Here is a 27846-nt window from a genome sequence, read left to right as displayed (position 1 = left end):
ATAAACAAGAATTTCAGACCTACTGAATCAACAAAATCAATAAAGTCACACACAGGATATAAAAGAGTGGGGAGGCAGGGGAAAGGAAGTGGATATTAACAAACCCAGGGCCAAGGGAACAACCAGTGATCTAAAATCTATGGGAAGGAGAGTGTAGGAAATCTGGTGGAGCTTGATCAAGGGAAATGTAACCAAGAGGAATTACTGAAACCCAAATGAAGGTCAAAACTGATAGTAGGACAAGAGGAAAGTAAAAGGAAATAGAGGAAAGAACTAGGAGGCATTTATAAAGGTCTAAATACAGGCATATACATATGTTAATATATTTATATATGAGGATGGAGAAATAGGTCTATGTACATATATTTATAGGTTTTGTATTAAGGTAGCAGGTGAACATTGGGCCTCTATTTAATACTCTGTCAATGGAAGAACACTTTGTTCTATTAACCTGGCATTCCATTATGCTCACCTTCCTGGCACAATCACTGAAGACAAATTGGGTACATAAGTAAATGTGGTGAAGTAAGCTGATGGTGCCCAGCTATCAAAAGATATAGCATCTGGGGTCTCTAAGGCTTGAAGATAAACAAGCGACCATCTAGCTCAGAAGTAACAAAGCCCACGTGGAAGAAGCCCACCAGCCTGTGTGATCATGAGGTGTCAATGAGATCAGGTATCAGGCATCAAAGACCCAGAAGAAAAAATCAGATCATTGTGAATGAGGGAGAGTGTGAAGTGGAGACCCAAAGCCCATCTGTAGGCAGCTGGGCATCCCCTTACAGAAGGGTCAAGGGGAGGAAACGAGCCAGTCAGGGTGCAGTATAGCACTGATGAAACATACAAATTTCTTCTAGTCCTTTAATGCTTCTTCCTCACCACTATCATCACCCTAATTCTACCTTAAAAATCTGGTTAGACCACACCATGTACATGGGTAAAGATAAGAGCTGGAAACAAAAGGAATCCAGGACAGATAAACCCCTCAGGACCAATATTGAGAGTAGCTATACCAGGAGGGGAAGGGGAAGGTGGTGGGAGAAAGGGGGAACCAATCATAAGGATCCACATATAACCCCCTCTCAGGGGGATGGACAACAGAGAAGTAAGTGGGTGAAGGGAGACATCAGACGGTGTAAGACATGAAAAAAATCATAATAATTTATAAATTAACAATGGTTAGTAGGGAGGGAAGGCAGAGGAGGGAGGGGAAAAAATGAGAAATTGATACCAAAGTCTCAAGTAGAAAGAAAATGTTTTGAGAATGATGATGGCAACAAATGTACAAATGTACTTGACACAATGGATGGACGGATGGATTGTGATAAGATTGTACGAGCCCCCAATAAGATTGTTTTTTTCAAAGTGCCATTTCTTCTACTCTCTCATCCTAAGTATCATCTTGGAAGTCAATCTTTCCCTCTTCGTTCCTCTGGTCATAAAAAACAATGTCTGAGGAATATTCTCTCTTAATATCGTAATGTCATTACTGAAATTTAGTTCTTTTTCAAAGAACATACATGTAACTGTGATTGTTTGGCACTGTCTAGTAGATTCGACCCCACTGTCACCCCATGTGACTGAGCAGAGCTGTCAGCTGTGTGTTTTCTTGGCTGTAATCTTTTTGGAAGCTGATAATCAAATGCTTCTCCCATGTAACCATTTCACCACCAAGATTCCATAGCATTTATAGTACATTTTTTTTTGCATTAAATAGATAAGTGAAGGTTAAGCAAAAGGCAGAATAATGAATATGAGTGAATGCAATTTTTTAGAGTATAATAAAAAATAAGGCAATTAGTGATAAGAATTTGGCAGAATTTTCCTTACAGGGAACATCAACTCACATTAATTCACTGGAACAACAACAAACAAACCAACCAAAAATAAAAACAAAACCCCAGGTTCCAACAAATATTATCAATTTTCTGAGAATTTCTTGCTAGAAAGCAAATACAGGAATTCAAACAAAATGACCATTTTGTTAACGTATTTTCATTTTCTTACAAATATATACAAACCTAAATCTAGTATCGAGTAGACTCCAAGACCCAGCAACCTTGCAGGGCCGAATAAAACTGCTCATAATATTTCCAAGCCTCTTTACTTGAGTCACCCTGGTGGTGGAGTGCATTTTGTCTGCATGATCGGCAGTTTGAAACCATCAGCAGCTCCACGCAAGAAAGATTGGGCTTTCTCCTTCTGTAAATAGTCTTGGAAACCTACCGGGTGGTCGCTATGAGCCAGCATTGACTGGATGACAGTGAGGGTTTTTTTGTTTAGCTTAACCTTTACCGAAGCTAACTGAAACATTGTTTTCCCACTTAATGACTAGTCAATTTGGACATGGAATTTGTGGTTATCAGTCCTTTGCTTAACCCACTATGTCACTACAGCGCCTGTAGGGAACTGTTTGAAACTCAATTCTGACTTATATCCACTCAGACAGCCTGAAACTCAATTCTGACTTATATCCACTCAGACAGCCTCGTCTTTCACCTGAGGTGCAACTGGTGGATTTGAACTGCCAACCTTGAAATTAGCAATGCAACACATACCCAACAGTACCACCAGGACTCTTTCTGCTGTGCTCAAACATTTGAAGGTCTTATGCGTAAAAGTAGTACTGTGCTCCTGTGTTTCTGAAGAGAGCACAGTGAGAGCCAATGTTTCGTAGCTTAACTAAAGTAACTTCCAGTTTAATTTGATGATGAACTTTCTAATCCTGAGAGTTGTGCAATAATAAGGTGAGCTGCTTTAGAAATGAGTGAGCTTATTGGCCATTTTCAAAGATTACAAAGGAGAGTAAGTAGCCAGCAGCAGCACCACTTGTGTATCTGGCAGGAAGTTGGTAGAGAAGAGGATCTCTTGAGTCCCTTAACATTCCTGTGGGTCTCTAATTCTAAGATCTCTCCCAAATACGGTATGGAATATGAAAAATCAGAAATTTTACCCTAAGGAGCAAACACTCTAAGTCAGATATAAACAAAATGATGGCTCACAACAACACAACTGAAATACGTAGGTGGAAGATGGTACATACAAAAGAATCAGACATTACTTTGAGAGGAATTGGTTTTAAGAACAGATTTTGCCTGTAGCTGCAGCCTTAAAAATTGAGTTGTCCATATTACTGCAGGGCTCAATGCTTCATTCTCTTATGCTTCCATAGATTTTCTTTATATAAAATAACAACGCCTTGAGCTTTGAAATGCCTATCGAGTTGTTTTTGTTTTTGTTTCTTTGTGGACAGCCAAATAAACATGGTTGTGTGTATAAGATAGCCCAGAAATGTGTGAAATTTTCAGTCACTCCGTGTACACATGATGACTCAACATCCTAAAAATGCCAGAGACATATTAAAACTTGCAAATCTCTCTTTCACAGACAGGTTGAATGAAATAGTTAGTAGCACTTGTTGATGTTGGCTGCTGTGGAATTGAGTTTGACTCATAGCAACTCTATGTGACAGAATAGAACTGACCTCCACCCCCATCCCATGGCCATCAAGTTGGTTTTGAACCATAGTAACCCTATACGGGGTTTCAGATTCACATTACAGAATCACAGCTGTAAATATTTAGAGGAGCAGATAACCTCAACTTTACCCCTCTGGGTAACTAACTGGTGGGTGAAACCATGGACTTTGTGTAAGCAGCCCCATGATTCCCAGGAAACCCCAGCAGAACTGCCCCAGGGGATTTAATGACAGTCATTTCAATGGACTGCTTGGGGTAAGAAAAAAAAAGATTAACAAAAGAAACTATGCCATATTGTTATGTGAATGAATAAAAAATGATTATACCTAATTTATAATTACATGAAAACCTTTATTTTTTAAAATATTGAATTGATTTATTTTCATGTTCTACAGAGGGGGAGGGAGGGAGGGGAAAACGTTCCACATAAAAATGTGTTCAAATGATTTCCTTTTGTCCCTCATTGGTTCTGGAGTGTGTGTGTGTGTGTGTGTGTGTGTGTCCCTCATTGGTTCTGGAGTGTGTGTGTGTGTGTGTGTGTGTGTGTGTCCCTCATTGTTTCTAGTGTGTGTGTGTGTGTGTGTGTATGTGTGTCCCTCATTGGTTCTGGTGTGTGTGTGTGTGTGTGTGTGTGTGTGTAAAGTGTTTAGCTACTAATTAAAAGTTCAGTGGTTGGAACCTACCAGCAACTCTGCAAGAGAAAGATACGATGTCCTGTTCCATAAAGATCAACTCACTGCCCTCAAATGGATTCTGACTTGTAGAAGCCCTATAGGACAGGGTAGAAATGCCCTGGCGAGTGTTTGAGACTGGGACGCTAACGGAGTAGAAAGCTCTGTCTTTCACCTGCAATGTGGCTGCTGGTGCTGAACTGCTACCATTGTGGTTAGCAGCCCAATGCGTAACCACTACACCACCAGGGTTTCCTTCCATAAAGATTACAGCCTTGAAAACCCCCATGGACAGTTCTACTCTGGTCAATAAAATTGTTACAAGTTAAATTGACTTGTCAATATGTATGTATATCCTCATCTCTCAATACCATTTGTCCTAGTTTAGGGTTCTTAATGTGAACTATTTGAGGGGTCAATAAATTGATATTGATCATAGCTCTGAAAGCAGCACCCCCAAAGCAGACGACTGTCTGGATATACCATGCAAAATATGCTAGGTCTATCCACTGCCTAAAGAATGAAAATCCAACATCTCAGCCAGATAGTCAAAGGTCCTCAGAACTCTGTTCCCAAGCATCAACTCGTCCCCCCATATGCCTCCACTGTTATCATTGAGTCTGACAATTGTCAGTTTTGAATCTTTCTTAGAATGTTTCCTATGCCTCTCTCCCCTCCTGGTCCCTTCTCCTCTTCCATGGCCTATCACTTTCCAAACCTAAATGCCATCTTTATACCACTGTCAGGCAATGTTTTTGATAGCATGAGCTGCAAGTAATCATTACTCTTTAAACTGTATAGAACCTCTATGTATGTGTTTGATCAGAGCACTTATTTTTACAGTCATTTCCATTAGACACTTCATTTTTTAAAGGGAATTGCTAGCTTTTATTACTTCTTGTATCCTCCATATTACCTTGTACTAGCTTACTAGTACGTGATCAAATGTAGAGTTTCATTGAACTGAACTCTCTTTTCAAAACAGAGAAACAAAAGTGCAGACTGCTAACACACCTTGCAGAAGATGAGCCCGGGCATTATTGGGAGATTCCAATAACAGAAGCGCGGCTGGCCCATCCTGCAATCTGGTGATTTGACCGTTAGAGAAGACTCATCCCCAGGTAACCTAACTTGTTTGACAGCAAGGGATGCTCCTCGACTGTAGAACAAAAATAATAACTTCATGGTTTAGAATTGTGAGACTAATTTGTTACCGGACTTAAATTTAGCATTTAGATTTCTGTGCCTCTCAAGAGAAAGTTGAAAATAGACATTGCTAACTTATAATAGAAGTTTATGAGAGCTATTTATTTACTGTTCTTTGAGAGTAAATTCAGACAAACCATGAGGTTTTAGAGAAATAAAAGCCAGTTGATTATCGTGCATAATGCTTATATGCAATTACAGTTTAAGTGTTTATGTCACACAATGAGGTTGCCCTAACTGAATATAATGTTTACATTTGTGTTGTGAAGTGAGTGTGAAGGTGAGCAAAAATATATAACTGCATATGTAGAATTTTAAATTTTTCAAATCCTATGGAGTTTCCTAGGAATGGATCATATTCAATTATAGATGATTACTTCCCGATTTGCCCAGATTTATTTGTCAATAAGTAAGTAGGTAAGCTTTCTGTGGCTCATCCTTAAAATTAGAATAATGCTTGCTTAATCAAGTGGAAGATCATAGTGATTAGTATTTAAAAAGCATTTTAAATGAGTAAGTAGTTTTTCAATGGCTATCTGTATATGTAGGTGCATAATTTCATTCCTAAGAAAACTGATATTTTATCACATAGATGCTAAATAAACCAAACCAACGTCACTGCCATCGAGCCAGTACTGACTCACAGTGGTCACACGTTAAGCTGCTCATCACAGCATTTGAAATCACCAGCCCTCAGCAGGAGAAAGGGGAGACTACTCTCAGAATCGTCAGTTTCAGAAATCCACGGGAGCAGGTCTCCTAGCACGTCTCCTCCGACTTATACGCTATGAGCAAATAACGCAAAACTGCATTTCTTCTAAAATTGAGGATATCTTAGTATTCAATTCATTTATGTTTATCCTTAAGTCAGGAATTACACCTTATAATCATTCTAGATTTACGACATTCCAATAATGTTGACTGTTTTAGATATTGACCAAATTATGAGAGCTTTTCAGGTTAAGAATTTGTGTTTAATGGATTTGTTCACCTCATGTGTGTCGTTAATGAATACAACCCAAGATTAGATTCATCATTTTGTTAGAAAAGCATTTATTAGTAGCTTCATGTTATTACCTTTATAAATATATATATATCTACTTTCCAATATGATTTTTATATGCATATGCATAAATGACAATTGTTTTAGAAAATGAAACATAGGCATTGCTCTGGCTTAGAACAAGTATAAAATTGTGACTCTTTAGAGCAATGCATCAAAAGTTTCAGACTTTTGATACTTGAGCAGCATGGTGTATACTTTTTATAGATAAAGATAATGATATATATAATTTATATGTAATTATATAGTATAGTACATATGTATATATAATTTTATATATTATATGTAAATTATACATGCAATTAATATATAATAAAGACTACATATAGATATAAATAAGAGCTAAAGACACACACACACACACACACACACACACACATATAGTAGCTGACCGAGCTGAAAATTGCATTAAAATCTAACTCCACTAAATAATCGAACGTAACCAAGATTTTTGAAAAAAAATATGCAATTTATTCAGGTACTTGGACTTAATGAGAGCTCTCTGAACCAAGAATGTTCTCTTTCCTCTGAAAACAGATCTGGGTCAGTTCCATCTAATATGGGGACACACAAACCAACAAGGACTCAGAGTTCACCATACAGAGAAAGAGGATAAAGAATTGCCTTTGAAAAAGATTGACGTCAGATATTAACAAGTACAATTAAATTCATTGAAGCATCTTTTTGCTGTCCCCAGGACACATCTAATATCTTCAGCTATCTTTCTCTGAATCACTCCAGGTTAAGTTCATTGAAAAATGCATTCTTAGGTGAACAAATGGTTTGGTTTATTTATAGAATGCTGGTTGGATTGACAGTTAAATAAACAGAACAAGACAAATGAAAAAAGCCAAAAAGTTCTTTTAACTTCCATAAATCAACCTGATATGAAGACATAATTATTATCTTTCTATTTTTGAGACATTATTTGTTCTTGCTTGTCTATATCACTCGTCGAGTATACTGATGACATGGCAGTATGCAGTGTGATTTAGTTGTAGTATGCAATTGTTAGTGGTAGCACGTATGGTTCAAAAGCTAATGCATTCATTGTTCATATAGAATAAGTACTTGAATGTTTCTTTTCTAAAATGAGAAAGCCTCATATGATATGCTTTCTAAATTGTCCTTTTAATTAGATTCTAATGATATGCATGAGTTTCAAACAACATATTTAAACATGAAATGTATAGCATTATATGTAGCCAAACTAAGACCTACTGCCATCGAGTCAAATCTAATTCTTCCCCACCCTACCTGAGTGTCCATGACTGTCGGTCGTTTGGGGAGCAGAAAGCCACAGCCTTCTCTAGCAGAGGAGTTGGGGGGTGTGAATTGCCAAACGTGAAGTTAGCTGCCCGTGTATTCCCATAACACAATAAACCAATCATTTAAAAATCCCAGCAGAGGGTAAAGCGTGCTTTAATCTTGGTTTCCTACAGGTGAGCACATTTCAATGACCGACTCAATACAATCACCCGAAGCTGCACTCAGAATCATCAGACAGATTTCAATGCCAGCTCTGTAAAGGGCATTCTGATATTGGGCCTTTCAAACTTCTTTTCCTTAAAATTGGGAACTGTGTAACTACATTTATGTTCAGAACATCTATTTCACAAAACTATTACGGAAAAAGAATAATAGTGCCAGTATAAAAAGTGGAGCCCTAGTTGTAGAGAGGTCTGATCTGCAAGGCCAGTAGTTCGAAACAGCCGGCTTCTCCTCGAGAGCGAGACGGGACTTTCTACTCCAGTAAAGAGTTACAGTCTTCTACCATTTTCTGTAAGGTCCCTATGAGGCAGAATTGCCTGGATGGCAGTGAGTCTGGAAATTATCCTAAATCCGTGTGACTTTACTGGGCAAGTGCTGCACTACTAGAGAAAGGTGACTGCCTGCTCCCATAAACACTTAACTCTCTCAGAAACACTACAGAGTGTCCCTATGTTTCAAAACAGACTGGATTGCACTGAGCCACAGAAAGTTACTAGACAAATTTAAGATATAATGTATTAGATTTAATTGTTCTTTCTTTTACTGTACAGCTATATTACTACATCTCACATATCAAAATGCCCAAGATAGTTGATACAAACCCACAGAGAATATTACATTCAGAGAATTATAATTACTGGTTAGTAATTTAATTTCCCTAAGAAGCAAATACTATATCACACAGTTTCTGAGAAAAATAGAAACCAATTTTAAATGAAGCTCAGGCATTTTATAGGCTGTACCTACAGTTTTTAATGTTACATCCTTAAGGAATATGAAAAGCTGTATCTTAAGGGAGAATATTTATCACACTCATCACTTTTGTTCATTTCCTATGAAATAAGAATGCAAAGAACTCCTCAAATATTTAGAACTAAATGTCACTATGAAGAAACACATATTAAAATGATGTACCCTTAAGCACGTATTACATCAAGAAGAAAAGAAGCATTTATTTCCCCTCTTGAAAATGTATTAAGTGAAGCCCAGAGCAGAATAGTATTATGAGCAATTTCTAAAGTACCATGGAGTCCTCTATTTAAGTGCAGTCTTAAGTTCTATAATTTACTTAGATCATCTTCCTTGAAGACTGGTGAACAGGCACAGCTTTATTGAGGAAAGGTTAAGTTTGCATTCTAAACTGTGTGGTTTAGAATTTCATGTCCTTCATGAGGAAACAATGATTAATGTGTTAAATGGATGTGATATTTTTTTAGAATTCCCTGTTAGTAAATGCAAAGACATTTTAAGATTACTTTATGGTCTGAGACTCTTTATCATTGAGCTATTAAACAATGGAGTTTTAGGCACCTTAAATTTTTCACTTTTTTGTAATTCTCCAGAACGGCATGTAATTCTCCAGAAAGGCATATATTTCTATGGAAAAAAGTGTGGAAAGGTAACATTGTGTTGATAGAAGTTATTTACTTACATTTGTACTTTAAAAAAATGATTGAAAAGAAAATCTCATATACTCTTATCAAGTTTTAAAGCAAGAGTGTCATTTAAAAATGGAAATAAATACTTCCTATAGAATTGAATGTTGTACAGAAATAATAATGAATAAATAGCATCATATTTAAACATGTGAAAGGCCAATCCTCCAAAAGGGTAAATTCTAATGTATCTGCTTATTGGGGGCAGATTCTCATCCTAAAAATAATAATAAAGCAATTGCAAAGATTTGCCTATACAAATCAAGACATGCCTGATTGCATTTTGAGTAAGTCTCAAGAGACATATTCCTAAACAATTCTCTATCAGCAAATGGAGAAATTCTCACTCTAAATATTGAAATTGAAAGAGCCGGGCATTCTGTTGAAAGACTCTTTTTATGCACTTATTTCTAAGCTAAGTCCATACCTGGCAGTTGATTGAAGCAGAGCAGAAGAGGCTAAACATGGGCCCAAACAAAAACAGACATTTTTTCAGACATCTCTCAATATTTCCAATATCACCTTGCTCTTTGTGAGATGAAATTGGTTTTGAGAAGTCCTGGTGGTTCGGAGGTGGAGCTCACCAAAAGGCCGGTCAACCTGCTACTCTGTGCTTGGGAGAAGGATGCGGCAGCCAGCTTCCATAAAGATTACCGCCTTAGGGTCCCAGGGCAATTCTACGCTCTTAGAGAGTTGTTATGCGTTATAGAGCTGTTATGAGTTGGAATAAAGTCAGCAATAATGAGTTTCTATTTACACTGCCTATATCAGTATTCTCTTAAAGCATTTGAATAGCACTACATCCGGAAACAACCAAATGTTTTGTTTTACTTACCAGTATCTACCGTGAATCTCCCCCCTCCAACTACATCCTATACCAACTCACATGCGTATAGCTATCTCAAGATTCCACATATAAAGTATATTATATAAACAAGGAAAGTAAAGCATTCATTAATGATATTGTCCATTGAGTCCATTTATCTCATAGTTTTACTTTCCTTAAGCACAATCATTGTGATTAGTAACAATGTTAAGTACTAAATTTGATGCCAAAGTTTGAAACATATAAAAACGACTCCTAAGTTATAACATGATACTGATTCATATCAACATATGATAGAACAACAAAATGAACATAATGTCACTGAACTTCATGCGAAGCTTGGTGGATGATCAAATATATTGCTACCTAGATATTTATGAAAACGACATGAAATCAGAAAAATTAAAGAGTCACGTGAAAAGTCCTCACCAATGACTGCATTGATGCTTTTCCTGGGATATGGCAAGGGAAATGGGGAAATGGGGCTCTAATTACATTGTGTAACTAAGGAAGAAAACGTTCTAACATTGATTGTGAATGTGATTGTACAATTCTTTTTATTATCACGGAACAAATGAATTGTGAATTAAATGTCAATAAAACTTTAAAATGTTTTTAGCTTTTAAATACATATGTTATTATATATGTAACTTTATAAACCCACAGATTTATGATCTGAGAATATAATTTTCTGGTCATTTCTAAAGTCTGGTGGAACTCTGCCATATTACTTTACCTTGAACATAGAAAAGCTGGTCTAATACAGTGGTTCTCAACTTTCCTAATGCCGAGACCCTTTAGCACAGTTCCTCATGCTGTGGTGACCCCCAACCATAATATTATTTTCGTTGCTGCTTCATAACTGTAACTTTGATACTGTTATGAATCAGGCAACCCCTGTGAAAGGGTTGTTTGACCCCCAAAAGGGGTCACGACGCACAGGTTGAGAACCACTGGTCTAATCCGTCTTCGAGGAGCACACCCCTGTTTGCGCACTTCTGCTTGTACACCACCACCAAAACCCTTTCGGTATCTTGCTTTATTTGATATGACTTTTTTGTATGTATTCAATGTCAGCTGGCAAATGCCTACTTTCACAGTCATGGAATACAACCAATAAACTGTTTGTAATATTCTATCTATACAATCTTAAAAGTCTTTTTGACATAGACTAGGAATTTACAAATGCATGGAAACCTAATAATGTTTTATTGGCTTTTGTTAATGATATCATTACACTAATTACACACTTTGCATTGCTATAATTTAATATTAAATGTAATAACTGGACTGTGATGCAAAGAGAATGACAAGTGAACCATTATGTATAACTATTTCACATTTACATGGTAAACTTAAGGTGGAAGTTAGTTGACCGCTTATTTATCAGATAAATGATTACTAAATATATCGTTTTCAAGGATCCCATGTATATGTTTGCTTTTTATCTATGTCTATTCCATTTGCATATTAAATATAATTGATAAGATTATATCTGCACTTCTCAAAGCAAATATTTAAAATGCCAACTTACTAAAATGTGTTTGAGCAAAACACAATGCATGCTGTGATACAAAATGTTTTCTGATTCAACCCAAAGGAATTTTTTTTGTTGTTTTCATTGTTTTTCATGACAAAATGGAACAAATAGAGCAAGACCTATTTTACTTATATGACATTCAATGGAGTCAGGGCAAAAACTAACTTTACCAATACACCCTCTGCCCTAAGCTTTATAGGTTCCTTTTACCTCTGAGAGAGCCTTCATCCAAAAAGAATACAATAAATAAAAAATTTTAAATGCATAATTTAAGGTTCATCAAAGAGTTGCTACAAATGATTCTATCATTTTTTTTCTTTAAATCCAGGACAGTGATTGTATCTATTATCTCTCTCCTATTAGATAGAAAAACTCTTTCAATTATTAAATTCCTTAGCTGGTTATATCATTCCTCAGATTTTTATTCTACATGGGAAGACTAATTATTGTGTAAATGTCAACTTTGAAAATTAATTTATGAGATTTTTTCAAACATAACAATCTTGCAAACAAACATTGCAAACATAAGAAAAAATAACAATTGAGTATTTTTAATTTGAATGTATGCTTTTACATTGTATTTGAAAGAACTAGAAAAAATCACCAATAATTCTGAGGATTATAAATGAGAGGGGTTCTCATTGATTGTTGAGGGTATTTATCTCACAGTTGTACTTTCTTTAAGTATAATACAATGACAATTATTAGGCACTATGTTTAGTGTAGTTTTAATCTAGCAGGTTTTGAAATATCTAATTATATACTTATTTTTAGATACTTCCAACAAAATAAATCATAAAGAAGATCTTAATGCGAATGCCAACATATGTGTATAAGGATGGATGTTCATGTGGACTATATATACCAATGGAAAAAGGAGTTTTTTGATAGGAAAATTGCATTCATTGATAGAAGCAAGTAGAGGTCTTTATTGTACGAGTACCGAGTTGAACAGGGAACCCGGGTGGTTCAGCGGGCTCTGTGTGAGGTTCATCGGCTCCTCTGTGAAAGAAAGGTCAGGCTGTACCTTTCCTTACAGATTTACAGCCTCAGAAACTTTAAGGGTAAACCTCTACTCCATCCTATGACAGTGGATAGGTATGACTAAATAATGAGAACGCCAACCGGTGACATATTGTTAAAAGTCACTCGAAGGAGAAGGAAATATACAAGAGCTAAGTCCACCACAACAAAAAATTCAATTTATTTTTATTCAAGTTACCAGCTATAATAATTATCTGCTTCCATAATAATCATCAGAAACTCTAAAGACATTCCTTAGCTTCCACAAACCAAACAACTCTATTAGGGACGCATGTTCCAGGCTAGCTGTCTCCTTGGACTGAACTGGCCCGGACGCCCTCAGAACTTGGGTGGTTGGAAGGGTGTGAGGAGTCAATTTATTTCAGTTCTCAGCGGCCAGCTACTCGTTGGCAATGTTGAGCAGATCCAATCTTTGTTTGTCAGCATCACCAATAAAGAAAGTGTTTACATCAGCTATATTCGACCCAAAGGACCAAGGGCCAAAAGCCAAAACCAAACTCACCACCATCAAGTCGATGTGGACTCCCACTGATGCTCTCGGCCCAGCACAGAACTGCCCCTGTGAGTTTCTGAAAGTGTAACTCTTTTTTTTTTTCATATTTGTTATTAGTTGGGATTTAATACATATGCACTATCATTCCATATTTCAATCATGTCAAGTAGAATTGTATAGTGGCTACAAACATTCCTTCTCTACATGGACTCCTTGGCACTGCCTCTCTTTCACCCCGCCACCATTACTGTGCCCACCTCCCCCTGAACTCTTATTATTGTATGTGCAGTCCCCACAGGAATAAAAAGTCCAGTTCTCTCCTGCAGAGCAAGCTGGTGGTATCAACTGCTGATCTTGTGATTAATAGCCCAATGCATAACCACTACACCCAGCAGCATTGCAAAGCAGTCAGAGCAGGCCGACGTGCCACATCTAAGTCACATAAGGAAGGACGAGGTGAAGGGTTGCTCAGTATCAGGACCTGTTCAGTGAAATGTCCTAAACTGTAAAAAGACACAAGGCCATTTTTGACAGAGTTGACTAAGAAGCCTCTGTAACATGAGGACTGCCTTCCAGTCCATCTGACTACAGTGATAGTATAGGAAGCAGTAGATCTGCCCCTAATGGTTTCCAATACTGTAAACCTTTAAGGATGCACACTGTCTCATCTTTTCCCTACTGAGCAGCGGGTAAGTTCGAACCATGACCTTGTAGTTCGTAGCCCAACACTTATCACCCTGTCCAAGTAGACCTACTTAAGAAGCCTTGATTGTGCTCACTAACCAAAGTCAATTTTGTCCTTGAAGTAAAAGGCTATAGCTATCTACAATCACATATATTAATTTTGTTGTTGTTGTAATTTTGTACATCAATTTTTAATCTTCTCATTGAATGTGGAGGCAAATTCCAAAATGTAATTTTCAACAAATAAAGGACAAGTTTGTCCTCTTATATAATTAAATGCTTCATACACTCTAATCATCTATGAATTTCTCTTGGTTTCCAATAGACTTTCTTCTTCATGGATTGAATTTGAGCAATAAACTAAGTTAAAATCCTATCTCACAAAATTGTTGAGGACAATTTCCCTTATCACATACATGTGATAACTATTTTATAACTTAGTAAAAAATATTTTAATATCAGTAGAAAAGTCTGGCTGCTCAAGAAAAAAAGGATTTAGATATGTGTAAATGAATATTATACTACAATGCCTATGTTTTTAATGTCCTTTAAAAGCCCAGTTGTTTCAGCTAGTGTGAGTTTAGTTATGATTTTGTGCACCTTTTCCCAGCACCAGAAAGACCAGGTACTCTCACGTTCCTCCTCGGACTGTTCTTTAGTCTTAACAAAATCCCCTTATAAAAACCCCTTTGGTAGTCAAGGGTCACTATTTCTAACAGTAAATACAGACAAAAAGGTCCTGTCATCCTATAAACACTTTCAGTTTCTGAAAGCTACAATTTAATTCCCTGTGCCAATTCAAATATAACTCCAGAATAGAACAGCTTCTCTATGTAGTTGATAGGATTATGACAAAAAGGTAGAAGAATTGATTTTCAACTGCAGTGGGAAATTAAGTTAACCTTAACCTTCACTCGGATATCCATGCTGGTGTACCAGAAGAACCATGTAGCTTCTTTCTAGTTCTCAGAAAATTCAACCTACGAATATCAATTGTTAAGATACTGTGAAAATAGAGGGGGAAATTGTTGTGCTTGAGGGAATTCTATTTCAGTGGTAAAAGTGGATACAAGAGGTGATTTGCTATTTTAATGAACTCAGACTATCATAAATAATCATCTGGGTACCATTTACACGAAGTGCTTTCTTTTGTGTAAGATATATCAATAATAAAAAAAGAAATATCAATCATATATACTCATATAATGCTTCTAAATATTCATCATTATATGCCTTATTAAAGTGTAATATTGAAAAGTTACACTACTTTAATGTGGAGACTTTTCCAACATGACAGCATGTTTGGGTTCAAGGGACCCCAAAACGATGGAAGACTTGCATGCATCAGTCTCTTGGAGGCATTTCTGGCCTTACATAGGATAACAAAGTTCCTAAGGGTGCAATTATTTCCCTTTACTCCATTTCCCCCCAAAGTGAAGTGGTGAAGAAGAGGTGAAAAAGTACAATCTAGACTGCTCCATTAATAATAATGAATAAGGCATTCTCAAAAAAGAAATGCAGTGGAATTATTTCTATTCCTACAAACCTACCACCTTCTAAGAGAGCAAGAGCCCCTTATGTGTCTTTGGACTATTTAGGCAGACACATCTATCATGGCGAACAGAATAAAATGCAGCCCTGAGAAACCCACCCCGGAATATAGCTTTCATATAGGGTAGATATTGCATTGCAGCAGAACAGGGAAAACGTGTGAATTTACAAATGAATTCTGGACCAAATGACTCTCCGGGTGATACCATTGTTGCATCTACAGAGTTGATTTTGAATTTCAGTGCTAGAGACTAAAATTGCAGCCATATCTCCCACCCTGAAGACACTATTAATTCAATTAAAGTCTTAATTATGAAAAGGAAAGTATCAGGTGACATTTTATTTACAAAATCACTATAATATTGAGGTATCTTAAATAAGGTATTTTAAAAAGCACTAACTATAAAAACAAGGAATAATTTGACTAAATTAAAATTAAGAAATTACTTTCATCACAAGGCAACATACACAAATTGAGAGGACAAATGTAGACCAAGAGGGGGAAAAATAACATTGTCACACAATTATCTGTGAGAGTTTTGTAGCAATCAGATTATTAAAAATTTCTTCAGCTATATCTATTATTAATAAAACTAAGCCTGAGTTATACATTATGAATTTATGTCAGATAATTAAACTTTCTGATGGCCACCTAGAAGGGCATAGTGTAACATATGGAAAATTGTAGCTAGTGTCTATATCTTTCCGAAAGTGTAAAACTTATGAATTAGTTATAGTCTAAACCAGTAGTTCTCAACCTGTGAGTCACGACCCCTTTGGGGTCAAAAGACCCTTCGCAGGGGTCGTCTGATTCAGAACATTAGCAAAATTACAGTTATGAAGTAGCAACAAAAATAACTTTATGGTTGGGGGGCACCACAGCATGAGGAACTGTATTAAAGGGTCACAGCGTTAGGAAGGTTGAGAACCACCGGTCTAAACCCAGGTAATGCAGCAAACCATCTTCTGCCACTTGAACTACATAAACTTCGGGGAACTTATTTTGCTTCCGTGCCTCAGTTTTTCCATGTGTACTATGAATGGTAATATCTAGGTTCTCCAGAAGAATACAAAGATTACTAGGATCCAAAGGTCTCTGTGCCCCCGTATCCTAAAGAACCCACAAGCAGCAAACAGAAGATCCATGTTTCTTTTTTGTTCACTGACGACTAATAGGTGCTAAATTGTACGCTAGCTATAAAAAAAACACACTCGCACCCATGATGATAGAAGAGACAAATTCGTCTTGGATTCGCAGAGAAAATACTATTTGGGATTTGGGTTTGGGATAGATGAAAGATTAAAAACTGGGCATTGCAAGAAGAAACAGCCACAGGAGAGACCAGAAAGTACATAATATCTATGGGATGATATTTGCAAAGACGGCTTCATTTCTTGTTAACGAAGTGCATGCCAGTCTCATCCACTGTGTTTTTAATGCCCTAATGCAGGTACTAGAATTCCAGGTGTCTCAGTGGCTATGTGATGGGCTACTAACTGCAATGTCAGCTGTTCGAAACCACCAGCCAGTGCTGAGGGATACAGACTGGACTGTCTACTCTTCTAAACAATCACGGTCTCAGAAATCCACAAAGCAGTCCTACCCTGTCCTATAGGTTCTCTGTGAGTCAGGGAGTTGATGGCAGTGTGTGAATGCTGCCCTATTTCATTGGTGAGCTTCTCTAGGGGAATGCCTTACGTAGCACACAAGTGACAGAAGTGTGGCACATTTGTTTGAAAGGAAAATGTGAGTTAGAAAGCAAATGCTGTCTACATCTTCAGAGAAAAGAGTCATCTCCATTCATTCAATCTGGGTTTTTCAATAAGACATAAATTCACTGTTAACGATCATGAGAATGTTTTATAAGTTGAGTTTTGATAAGAAGGGAGCCATAAATTGGAGCAGAGGATATGAGCAGATGCACTCACACACACACACACACACACACACACACACACACACACATGCATGCACACACACGCATGCACAAGAATACCCCATATACTTCATAGCTCTAGAAAGAAGCAATGCATTGAACTGCTCCTCCAGTAGTTCGAATGGGGGAAGTAGTCTAGTTATGACGTTAATTGTGTCCTCTCTGTTTTATAAGGAGGAACATTCACAAATCAAGCTTTGGTGAATGTAATCTTTTAAACTGCTAAATGTTCCACTTACCTTTGGAATCTGGAGATGGCTCAGCTGCTCAGACAAATGAGAAAAGCAACTAATGTTAACTTCACTTTAGGTAAAGGCTTCTTTCAACCTGATGTGTCCATTTACATATTATGATTTTCATTAAATATCTTGAATATGTCAGGTTGGATCAATATAATAGGTGACAATAAAACTGTGGGCATTGCAACATCTGATTTATAAAGTGTATAATTTCTAAGAGTGATATTGTTCAAAGACTTGGTGTGGACTACACATTTAAAAAGTATTTCTAACTAATATTAATTCATAGCTTTGTCATTCTCCCACCTTATATTTATACTAATTTATACTGATTGATAATGGTTAATATTATACAACTATTAAAGACCTACATATTAGATCTTCTATATATAGATAATATTATATAGAGATAAATGACAGATAAACTATTTCTGAAGTTTGTGAGCAGTTAAATATATATGACTAACAAAATTTCCAATAGAAAATAGAGAAAACCCATATGGATATGTATAGATATCATTAAACTAAAGATAAATAGGGTTAGTAATTATATTACATTATTTAAAGATAGACTGGTATGCTACATTTTACAAAAGGTGTTAAATACAGTCTTTTACTAAGTCTGCTTCCCTATTTACTCTTTATTTCTGTTCTCCTGCACCTGCTTTCTTATGCTTGTTATCTTTAATCTAATATCTTATTCAAAACTAAACCCCTGCTTTCCAATGTCATTATGTGCTCCATGCTTTCAGGTGATTTTTCATATATATGATTTTCAAATCAAACCCTAACCTTCTGCCATCGAGTTGATTCCAACTCACAGAGAGCCTATAAGTCAGGACAAGGAAGAAGCAATGGCCCTTTGGTTTTCCAAAGTTGTAAATCTTTACAAGAGCAGTCTCTGCTTTCTCCTGCAGAGGTCGCTGGTGGTTCCCACCTGCTGATCGTGCAGTGAACAGCCCCAATCATAGTCCGCAATGCCAGTAGGTCTCCTTATTCAAAGCCTGGTGACTATAAATTCTGAAATATCACACAAAATGAGTGTTCACTCATCCTTGAGAACAAATGCACTACACCACATTCTCATAATTTATGTCACTGCTCCTGTAGAAAGAAGGTAATGGCATCTGCAAACCTTGGTGTCAGGGAGTGACACTTGGAAATGTAAGCATTTTGTGTCTTGGTTTTATTTAGCTAGGTAACTGGAATCTAAGTGAAATGTACAATCCAGTACATGACATCTCAGTGCTATTTCCATAAATCAGTGATAACTTTTACTTAGAAATATTTGACAATGATTATTCTGAATATAACTTTTAATTTTTAATTATCATGATAAATGAGTAATGACAGAGAAAAATTAGTAGATGTAAAATGCTTATTAAATAATAATTTGCTTGCATTTGTTGATTCTACTTTCTTCGATTTGCCACCGCATAAAACAAAGGTATCATTATAAAGCAAAAGTGGAAACTACTTTTATGAGACATTTATAAACAATAGTCGACACAAAAATGTGTTCATTTATATGTCTGCATCTCAAATGAAGAACAATACAATTAATTGCTATCAATTTTAGAAAAGACCAACAGTTATTTCGTTTGCTGAAAATTTGAGTTTTGTTTTTAAAAAAGTAAGATTCCCTAAATAACAAGTCTCTTTACTAAAATAATCCAAATTAGACATATCTAAAATGTCTAGAGATACTAAATTGTCTAATCTCCCCAACAATCTTGACACACCTACATATATAGTAATCTATATATCAGATGATGAAACAAACACTGTGCTCCAAAACTAGAATTCAAATCCATATATGTTTTATTTTGTTTTCTGCTCTTAAATGTTTATGCCAAACTGAAAGATGTTTTCTTGGCTTAATATACGTCCTTAATCTTCTTGACACAAAGATTCTACCACTGTTTAGCCAGGTCAACCTCGTGTATGTCAAATGTATTCAAAAGTTTACAGCCTGTGGAGCATATTAAGGTTACTTTTCATGTTCAAGCACACAGGCAGAAGATACTAACTACTATAAATGGAATTAATTACCCACAAAACAACTTTAAAACATTATCCCATTATTCTTACTTAACTACAAAATTGAGTATGATGCGGAAATTTCTCTTGTCTGTCAAACCAAAATGTGATAAATTACACTAATATAGAACATTTAAGGTCTTTGGCTTTGATTTGTTTTTCTTTCTGAATTACCTATACCTATACATTTTATTTTGTACAGTGATATAGAAAAAACTGTTGACAAATCCCTATTTTATGCAATATATAATTGCAAGTAATAAAATATTACTATGTGGTTAAATAATGTTCACAAGGCCCCATAAGATACTGAGCAAAAATTTTGTTTGAATCATAAGAAACTGAAGACATATATAGATAACAGGTAATATTTGATGGCTATATTGCTTAATATTTTCATGACATTGTTCTCATAGCTTAACAAAATCCAGTCAATAAAGATATTAAAAACAAAGAAAGGCTATAAAAGGAAATGAAGCACTTAAAGGAACCTAGCAAGTCTACTGTAAGTGATCAAATAGGTATTTGTTAAAGGGAATTGAATTCAAAATTCTAAAATATTAGCGCAATGGCTCCCATCTTCTCACAAAAAGTCCTCAACATTGAGCAATAAGCATTCAAGGCGAATGAGACCTTGGCTGCCAGTGGACCACTGGCAGTGAAAAGCTGCATTTGTCGGTTGAACTGACTTTTATGGAAAGATGTGCTAGGTCACGCTCTTTCAAGGTTTCGGATAAACTTGGCATATCGCCTCTTATTGTGATTAGAGAAATTCTCTTATGAATTGTTAAAATGCTTGCTCTCTACACATTGTTACATATCTTGATATCGCTCAGGTGTTCTACATCTATTTGAATCTTCTTTACAACTTTTAATAGTTATCATGATATCTAAAGTTGATACTTCAAATCTATTTATATCTTTGTATATTTCTATTTCTATTTGAGTGAATTTCTCTATGTCACTCATTTGGAACATACAAAACCAAGATTTTTAGGATCTGTAGCTATTTGGGCAAGCAGTAAATAATTATGCATAAAAATTTAGGACAGATATTAGACTTTATTCCTTGAATTTTGATCACAGAATTATTGTTTCAGAATTTCTCAGGATAAATATAAACGTCCATGTTTAATAGTGATTCATCAAGCCTTAGGTTGATGATAAAAGGAAACATTCTGGATAAGCACTTGGCTTTGAATTGAAACCTTGTGCTTCAAACCCCGCAGCAGCTCCACTGCAGGAAAAGCCTGGCCATCTCCCCTGTGCATATTACCGCCTAGGATACCAGAAGGGGCAGTTCTGCTGCCCTGGAAGGTTTTCATAAGTCGCAATGAATGCCACATAACAACAATAATTAGGTTATGCTAGCTCCCTGAAGGCCATAAACTGCTTTGCTTATAAAGATTATAGCCAAGAACTCTCGAAGGAGCAGTTCTGTTCTACGACATGGAGGGTAGGAGTCAGAACGGACTTAAATGCCAATGGCAATACCACCATGCCTGTGGTACTTGGTGCCTGCTAAGGAAGGGCTTGTACTGTCATTGAAAATGTCAATCAACTAACAAGTCCTTAAGCAAGCTTCAGAAATAATTAGATCTTCTAGACCAGAGTTCATCAAACTCTTGAGATGAGCCAGCCATTCTGGCCCTCACAACAATTAACGGATTATCTGAGAGCCATAAACATCTTTTTACAAACAAAATCACAATCATCTGAATCATATCCTTTAAAATTTTGCAAATAAAACTATCATAGTTTCATTTTCAATTTTACTTCAGAGCCACATGTACACACCTAAAGAACAGTGTGTAGCTTGCAAGCCATAATTTGCTCACCCCTGATCTAGAGGTTTAGAGTTAACTGAATTCACAGGTGTCTTTAAGGTAAATTGAACATTCATAAAAACTGTTAAATATATCTAAATACATTTTAGAATTGTTTTAGAGATATTTTACTTTCACTATTACCAAAACATATTTCCTCAAAAAGAGATCTATGAACCATGCAGAGGTGAAACATATTAAATCCTGGTGAGAATTATTATAGTCACTGCTGCCTCATAGTGAGCTCGTGCAGGTTTCCCAGACTGTCATGACGAGGGGGTAAAAAGCCCAGCCTTCCTCCTGCGGAGCTGCTGGTAATTTCAAACCGTCACCGTGCAGAACGTAGCCAACACGTAACTGCACCACTGAGGTTCCTGGTAAAGCTAAAAAGTAGGGAAGTTTGAGATTATGAACTAAGGAAACTTTTAAATGCCTTTCTTTTATTCTCAAATAGGTAAACCTAAATTGGTAAAATGATAGGTTTGGGATAAATTTTATTTGAAAGTCAATGTGCTCATCAGTCATATATTTGTTGAATACAAATAAAGATTAACACATCAACTATCTCCTGGCGATTTGAAAGAGACTGTTGAAAAAAACTCTTAAAAAGTTAAGTATTATCATAATGCACCTATTCTTGTTCTACTGTGCCACTGTGTCAATCCACCATCTTCCTCTTTTTTACTGACCCTTTACTTTACCAAGCTTGAGGTCCTTTTCCAGGGAATTAAATCTATTTTAAGATACTATGCTGCTGAAACATTTCCTTAGTATTTAAGTTCTCCACCTTTGCCTGGCTTTGTTCTGTGTCATGGTCACACTTTCTAAGTAGTAAGCAATAAAATTTCTTATCCTGTACGTGTGTCACTTTAATCCCTTTCCTAAAATAATTTACAGTTTGTTTGTTAAGAAAATTGACTTGTTTTAAATATATTATCAAATACGATAATGAGATAAATTAGAAAAATAATTACTTTCAAAACACACAAAACACAATCTTTTTCTTTACACTTCAACGAACTCTGCTAACTGGTGGACAATCTGTTCATTAAGGTCATTGTCCTGATTTATATTGACTCTGAGAGACTGTGCAGGAATTCTCAGGGCTGGTTAATATAGCTGAAATTAACAGATTGACTCTGCCATGCCCTATTCATTTTCCATGAAGAGATTCAGTTAAAAGGTGCATAGCTTATGATTCTTCATTTTGCAGGGATGAAAGGTAGATCATCACCTAAATTTGATGCAATTTATCCTCACTTTAACTCATTGGAAATAATTAGTTCATTTTCTTCTTCATAATAGCTATAAGTCTATAACCATTTAAACTAGTTCAATGAAAAGAATCCCAAAATATCCATGGCAATTATACACATATTGTAAGCAATGGGGGTGAGGGAAAGGTTTCCCATAAGCATTCACTGTTAACCGGCTCTCTGCCAGCACCACATCTTTTGGCTAATCTTTTTTCATCACTCATATTCTCAAATCCCTGAACCTAGAGTATGCTTACTAAAGCAATCTAAACACATACATATTTAAAAATCTATATTCAAATAAAGAGTTGGTGCACTTTATGGCACACATTAATTTTGCTTATTTTTTTTAACTTCTATTTAAAAGCCAGTGATTAACAGGTTACAGTGCAAGAACGGAGGCAAAGCTTGTTCCCCAGGTGAGGACAGGAGAGCTGTTTGCAAAGACTCTTCACACGGCCCAGATAGAAGTTCACTTTCTGATTCTCTTTGAAGGGAGGTGTGACTTTGCCCTTTCCGTTGGTGAAAGAAATAGGAGTAAAAGCCATTTGAGTTTTATCTTGACAGTAGCTTAAAAAACACCTTGTGTTGTGACATCTCCTTTTTTCTGCTGACACTCCCAAAGAACTGTAGGAGTCCATCTTGAAATATGTTCTGGATGAAAAACAAATTTTTCAAGTTTAATTAACAAATAAATGTGGGTTGAATTAAGACACAGATATTCAGGAGGAACCCCGATTACATAACGCTTATGCATAGTGGGCGGCTATCCCCAAGGTCAGCTGTTCAAAATCACTAGGGACTCTGAGAGAAAGATGCAGCATTCTAATCCCATAAAAAGTTACAGTCTCTGACGCCCACTGGGGCAGTTCTACCCTGTCCTCTAAGGCCAGTTTGAGTCTCCATTGACTTGATGGCAGTGAGATTGGTTTTTTGGGTTTATCTCAGTCAAACAGAGGAACTTGTATTGACGCAGCAAGTAACCTTATCAGCGATTAGAGTAGCACAAAGTTACAGGACCAGTGTCTCCTTGTAAGACCCTATCAAGTCCATTCAGACCCACAGTGAGCACAGCCGAAGGAAGGCTGCCTGGTCCTGGCCACCCTCACCAGTGTCTCCATGCTTGAGGCCACCATTGCAACCACTGTGTCAATCCGTCTCTTTGGGGGACAGCCTCCTTGTTGCAGCTCTGCTACCTTGTCAAACACAGCGTTGTTCTCCAGGGATTTGTCTGGGCTGACAACATGTCTAAAGTATGTCAGACACTGTCTCACCATTCTTGCTTCTCAGGAGCATTCTGGATATATTTCTTCCAAGACAGATTTATTTACCCATTGTGTTAATCCATGATACTTTCAAGAGTCTCCTCCAGTATTGCGATTCAAATGCACCCATCCTTATTCACTGTATTTCGTTTTCTTTATTCACTGTCTAACTTTCGCATGCATAGGAGGCAATTGAAAAGACCATGTTTTTCACCAGGTGCACCTTAGTCCTCAAAGCGAAGTCCTTGCTTTTCAACACCCTAAAGAAATCTGGTGCCGCAAGTTCACCTAATGTGACACGTTTTTTTGATCTCTTAATTGCTGCTTCTGTGAGCATTGATTACGCAGCCATGCAAAACAAAATCCTTGATCGCTTCCACATTTTTTCCACTTATCATCAGGTGACCTGTTGGTCCAGTTGTGACAATTCTGGTGTTCTTTACATTGGGTTGTAATCCATACTGAAGGCCACATTGATATCCATCTACAAGTGCTTCCAAGTCTCTTCACTGTCAGCAAGTTATTGCAGGTTGTTAATAAGCCAAGTAGAAGTAGCTATTTTGAGTGTGAACTGAGCAAGTTTTTGCCAAAACCATAGGCAAAGATATGGGAAGTTCCAGGTAATTTGTGTTTTATCTGATGGAGGTTTATAATATTTTTATTAGTATGCCTCTTTCTAGGCAATATGTTTGAACATAAAAGAACATTAGAAATCACATAGAGGTCTGACTAAAATCTATACCCAAAATCATTTCTCTGAAATATACAATGTAATTGGGTTTACTCTTGAGAGATATGAAGTTTTTGTCAAAACATCTTAATAGTTACCATAATAACTTGTACTGGCTGGTATTTTTTTAAAAAGCATTTTCCTATTAATAATATAAATGAAAATGGGATTATCACTAGTACTACCTAAATAGTAATAATAGAGCAAACATTTTCACACTGTTCCTAAATACCATATCCTTTTGGAACTACTTTTTATATATTGAGACATTTAATTCTCATGAATAATAATAACCTATAAGGAGGGTGCTCTTTTCTTCCAATTTGAGATTAGAAAATTAAGGGATAAATATTATGAGGAATTTTCACAGGTGTTTATATATACATACATGCATACATTTTGAAACTGGCAAAAGTGAAATTTAAACCCAGGCATTCTGGTTCCTCAGTCCATGCTTTTGAAAGCTAACATCTAATGCTGTTAGTAAGGATTAGCAGTTATCCCCCCCCCCCACCAAGTATTAAATAAAATAACTAGCTCTGACATGAGATCTAGGTTTGTTTCAGAAGCTGAAGCGAGGGAGGAGAAATGACCGTGAGCACTGCAAACCATGCGTCGGGTCCCGTTTAAATGTACCCTTACTGTCAAGTAATCATGGATGACGAAAGAGTGGATATTACAGGCTTTGTGTAAGTTGATTTTAACAGGAGCCAGGGTGCTCTAAAGAGCACAGTCAATGACAAGACTCTGGGTTCCACACCCCTAAGGAGTGAGAACAGCTAATTTAGATAACCTAAATCTATAATTAGCTAATTAAAAGCAAGACTGTGAACCTGCCAGGTTAGAGACATGCTGTGATATTCTGCCATGCAGCTGAGAAGCAACAGCCATTTGAAAAGGACACATGACCCAGAGAAATGGTTTGGTTTTAAGGCCACATTTTACCTGTTAAATAGCTTTTCATTTACTGGGTAGGTGAATTTTAGCACCTCCCTTATCCTACTTAAGCCGTCATAACCTAGTCTTTAAACTCGGGATAATAAAGGAACCTCAGGATCAGTGTGGAGTTAAGTGAGATAATGTTTGCAAAGCACTTGGAACTGTTCCAAGCATGTTACGAGATATGAGAAGGTTTATAAGGACAGTTTTGAAATGTGTTTGAGTAGGCAGGTGCATTTTAAATCCTTAGTCTAAGATGTCACACCAGCCTGTATACGCTAAAGCTTGCAAGTTCATTTTCCTTCTTTCCTCTGACTTACTAAATGAAGGCTAAAAATGCCACAACTAGCCCACCCTTACAATCTTTGTTCAGAAAAAAAAAGTCATTTGCTACTAAAGGATTTCATTTGTTCCCTTTCAGATGAAAATGACTTAAGTGTACATTCTTCAGGTTTTACATCTTAAAAGAACCTTAAACCCAACCCCACTACTGTTGCATAGACTCTGGCAGAGTATCCCTATACAATAGAACTACTCCCTGGTGTTTGTGAGGCTATAAATCTTTATGGGAACAGAGAGGCACATCTTTCTCCCATGGAGCAGTTGATGAGTGTGAACTGCTGAACTTGTGGTTAGAAGCACCATGTGTAACCCACTCTGCCACAAGGGTTCCTTAACCTCAAACCAGCAGCCACTAAATCAGTTCTGACTAGTGCCGACTCCATGTGTGTCAGAGTGGAACTGTTCTCAAGAGGGTTTTTAATTGCTGATTTTTTAGAAGAACAGTAATATTTTCTTCCCAACTTTTAGTTAGCAACTGAGTCCATTGACCCTTTCTTTTATTTTTTTTAACATGGCTTCTCTCTCTTTTTAAAAAAATAATTTTATCAGGGACTCATACTACCCTTATCACAATCCATCCATCCATCCATTGTGTCAGGAACATTTGTACATTTGTTGCCATCATCATTCTCAAAACATTTGCTTTCTACTTGACCCCTTGGTATCAGCTCCTCATTTTTCCCCTTCTTCCGCCACTGTCCCTCCCTCATGAACCCTTGATAATTCGAAACATTTTATTATACTTCCATGTCTTACACTATGTGACATCTCATTTCACCCACTTTTCTGTTATCCATCCCCAGGGAGGGGGTTATATGTAGATCCTTGTGATTGGTTCCCCCTTTCTACCCCACCTTCCCTCCACCATCCTGCTATAGCCACTCTCACCACTGGTCCTGAGGAGTTCATCTGTCCTGGATTCCCAGTGTGTCTAGTTCCTATCTGTACCAGTGTCCATCCTCTGGTCTAGCCAGATTTGTAAGGTAGAATTGGGATCATGATAGTGGGTGGGGGGAGGAAGCATTAAAGATCTAGAGGAAAGTTGTATGTTTTGTCATTGTTACACTGAACCCTGACTGGCTCGTCTCTTCCCAGCAACCCTTCTGTAAGGGGATGTCCAGTTGCCTACAGATGGGTTTTGGGTCCCCACTCTGCACTCCCCCTCATACACAATGATACGATTTTTTGTTCTTTGATGCCTGACACCTGATCCCATTGACACCTCATGATCACACAGACTGGTGTGCTTCTACCATGTGGGCTTTGTTGCTTCTCAATTAGAAGGCCGCATGATGATCTTCAAGCCTTTAAGACTCCAGACGTGATAGCCGGGGACCATCAGCTTTCTTCACCACATTTTCTTATGCACCCACTTTGCATTCAGCGAGCATGTTGGGAAAGTGAACATCATGAAATGCCCATTTAATAGAACAAAGTGTTCTTGTATTGAGGGAGTACTTGAGTAGAGGCCCAATATCCCTCTGCTACCTTAATATTAAACCTATAAATATAAGCACATAGATCTATTTCCCCATCATCGTACATAACTATATTTACACATATACATGCCTGTATTTAGACCTCTATAAATCCCCTTTGTCTCCTAGTTCTTTCCTCTATTTCCTTTTATTTTCCTCTTGTCCCACTACCATGCTAAGCCTTCATTTGGGTTTCAGTAATTCCTCTCGGTTACATTGCCCTTGATCAAGCCCTACCTGGCCTCCTACACCTTCCTCGCCACCAATTTTTGGATTACTTGTTCACTTGTCCCTGGACCATTAACCCTTT

This window comes from Echinops telfairi, unplaced genomic scaffold (assembly GCF_000313985.2).
Source record: "Echinops telfairi isolate 266 unplaced genomic scaffold, ASM31398v2 ScPeMD7_6;HRSCAF=24_1, whole genome shotgun sequence".
Taxonomy (NCBI): domain Eukaryota; kingdom Metazoa; phylum Chordata; class Mammalia; order Afrosoricida; family Tenrecidae; genus Echinops; species Echinops telfairi.
This window is presented reverse-complemented; position numbering follows the sequence as displayed.